This window comes from Mobula hypostoma, chromosome 12 (genome assembly GCF_963921235.1).
Source record: "Mobula hypostoma chromosome 12, sMobHyp1.1, whole genome shotgun sequence".
Classification (NCBI taxonomy): Eukaryota; Metazoa; Chordata; class Chondrichthyes; order Myliobatiformes; family Myliobatidae; genus Mobula; species Mobula hypostoma.
The window spans coordinates 14137839-14141381 of NC_086108.1; positions in this window are offsets into that span (position 1 = coordinate 14137839).

Below are 3543 nucleotides of genomic sequence, written 5' to 3' on the forward strand. Positions count from 1 at the left end.
AAGAAATATTAAGCTTCTTGTTTGTGCATTTGTACATGTTTGAATGACAACATAGTCACGGTGTTGCTAAATTTTAGTGCTTGTTTGCTCAAGAACTGAATGATTGAAGGGAAGCATCTGTTCTTGAACTTGAGAGTGTAGCTTTCTGCTTGATGGTATGGATTGGATGGTGGGATCATTGGATGAGGCAGCGCTTGCTGTAGATACCACCAATTATGGGGAGCGATGTGTGTGACCTACTGGCAGAGACAATGGGTGTGGGAAGTGGTTGGGTTGAGTCCTGGCAATTTGTTTCTAGGAAGTGCTGCTGACGAACCTTGTATTGCTGATTCATGTCATATCTGTGGTCTAAGGTGTCAGGATTTGTTTAGGGTGCCAGATGCTAATCAAATAAGTTACTTTAGTCCCTGGAGTGTTGAGCAGCAATTAGACTCACAGATGGGTCAGATCAGGTGAGAACTTCAGGTTTCCTTCTCTATAGAATATTGTCACTGAGCAATATAGCATGGGTATAGACAGGCCCTACGGCCCACCCAGCTTGACCCAGTTTCAGAGTTCAGAGTTCAGCCCGTGCCTCCGCCGATTCATCCAAGGGCTTAAATAAATCAGAATCAGAACTGTGTCTTGAAATTTGTTGTTTTGCAGCAACACAGAGCCAAGAGATAAATTGACTATAATTATAAAATAAATAATGCAAAAAATGGAATAATTATGTAGCGTAATGGGTTTGTGGACTGTTCAGAAATTTGATGACAAAGGTGAAGGTGCTGTTCCTAAATCATTTGAATGTGGGTCTTGAGGCTCCATTACCTCCTTCCCCATGGAAGTAATGAGAAGAGAGGCCATGTCCCAGATGGTGAGTGAACTGAGTGATGGGTGTCACCTTCTTGACGTGGAGAGGGTTGTGCCTGTGATGGAACCAGCTGAATCCATAAAGCTGCAGCCCTTTGCAGTCCTGTACATTGGAGCCTCAGTGCGAGGCTGAGGTGCCGCCAGTCAGAATCCTCTCCACTGTAGAAATTTGCAAGAGTCTTTGGTGACACACCGAATCTCCGTGAACTCTTAAACAAGTAGAGCTGCTGGTGTGCTTTCTTCTGATTATACAAATGTGTTCAGTTCATTCATGTCGTTATATATAGTGGAACGTACATACATGCAAACCTACTGTACATAATAATAGATGAATGAAATTATACCATTGAACCTGCCTCAACCACTCCCTCTGGCAGCTTATACTCACCACCTTATGCATGAAAAATGTTGTTACACAGGTCCCTTTAAAGTCTTTCCTCCTTTCATCGTAACATATAACTCCCGTAGCCTTGGACTCCCCTACCATGGGGAAAAGACTGTTACCATCTACTTCATAGAAGTGCTTAAATCTATGAGAGGCATCAGTAAGGTCCCCGCTCATTCTCTTGTGTTCTAAGGAATAAAGACATAGCCCAACAAATACCTCCCTGTAATTTGTGCCCTCTAGTCCTGGCAACTAGTGTCACAGAGTCACAGAGAGTCATAGAGCACTACAGTGCGGAAACATGACCTTTGGCCCATCTACTTCATGCTGAACTGTTATTCAGCCTAGTCCCACCGACTCGTACCTGGACCATAGCCCTCCATACCCTACCCATGTAGTTATCTAGACTTCTCCTCAATGTTACAATCAAACCCGTATCCACTACTTCCACTGACTGCTCATTCCACATTCATATCCCCCTCTGAGTGAAGAAGTTCAATCTTAGATTCCCCTAAAATGTTTCGCCTTTCACCTTAATCTATGACCTATAGTTCTACTCTCAACCAACCTTGGAAGAAAAATCTTGCTTGCATTTACCCTTGTATATGCCCCTCATAATTTTGTATACCTCTATCAAATATCCCCTCTTTCTCTTATTCTCCAGGAAATAAAGTCTTAATCGATTCAGACTTTTCCTATAACTCAGGTCCTCAAGTCCCGACAGCATCTTGTAAATTTTCTCTGTACTTTTTGAATTTTATTATATCTTTCCTGTAGGTAGGTGACCAGAACTGCTCATAATATTCCAAAATGGACCTCACCAACATCTTCACACAACTTCAACATAACATTCCAGAGTACGTAATACTCTGATTTATGAATGCCAATGTGACAAAATCTCTCTTTATGACCCTATCTATCTGTGATACCACTTTCAAGGATTTATGGATCTGTATTCCTAGATTTGTTCTACCACGCTTCTCAGTGCCCTCTGTTTACTCTATAAATCCTAACCCTTTGTTGACCTTCCAAAGTGCATCACCACACTCTTGTCTGCATGTAATTCCATCTGCCATTTTTCCAGATGGTTCAGATCCTTGTGTAACCTTTGATAGCTTTCTCTCGCTGTTGACTGTGCTCCCAATCTTGGTGTCATTCCCAAATTTGCTGATCCAATTTACTACATTATCATCCAAATCCCTAATATAGGTGACAAACAACAATGGACCTAGCACCAACTCCTGTGGCATATCCCTAGTTACAGGCCTCCAGTCAGAGAGGAAGCCATTTACTACCGTTCTCTGGCTTCTTTCTATTGAATCCAATTTATACTAAATGCCAAGCGACCGAACCATCTTGATCAGTCTCCCGTGTGGAACTTAGTCAAAGGTCGTGCTAAAGTCCATGTAGACCATGTCCACCGTTTTTCCTGATCAACTTTCCTGGTAACCTTCTCAAAAAACTCTGTAAGATTGGTTAGACACAACCCACCGTGCACACAGCCATGTTGAATGTTCCTAATCCTCAGAATACAAAGACGTCCCTTCAGAACAGAGCTGAAGCAGAATTTCCTTAGCCAGAGGGTGGAAAATCTGTGGAATTTATTACCACAGACAGCTGTGAAGGCCAAGCCACTGGGTATATTTAAAGCAGAGATTGAACATTTCTTGATTAGTAAAGGTGTCAAAGGTTACGGGGAGAAGGCAGCAGATTGAGAGGGATAATAAATCAAACATGGAGTAGACCCAAAGGGCCGAATAGTCTAATTCTGCTCCTATGTCTTATGATCTTGTCTTAATCAGGATCAGTCTGTCCAAATACTCATATATCCTGTCTCTTCGAATGCCTTCCAATAATTTACCCACTACCACTGTCTGGATCACTGGCCTATAATTTCCTGGCTCATTCTTGGTCTTTCTTGAAGAATGGAATGGCATTAGCTGTACTCCAATCCTTCAGCACCTCACCTGTGGCTAAGGACATCTTAAATACCTCAAAATTGAAAGTAATTTTATTATCAGATTATATGTATGTCACCATATTACCCAATTTCCCTCGGGATCAATGAAGTATGACTATGACTATATAGAACTCTGGGATTAATTTTCTTGTGGGTATATTCAGCAAATCAATAGAATAGCAACTATAACAGGATCAATGAAAGATCAACCACTGAGAGGATTCCTGCAATTTCTGCACTAGCCTCCCACCAGGTGCAAGGGGATACCTTGTCAGGTACCCCTTTGCATCTAATGGGCCATCCTAATTTGCCTCACAAAAGCAAGCATTTCCTTATCTGTAATCCA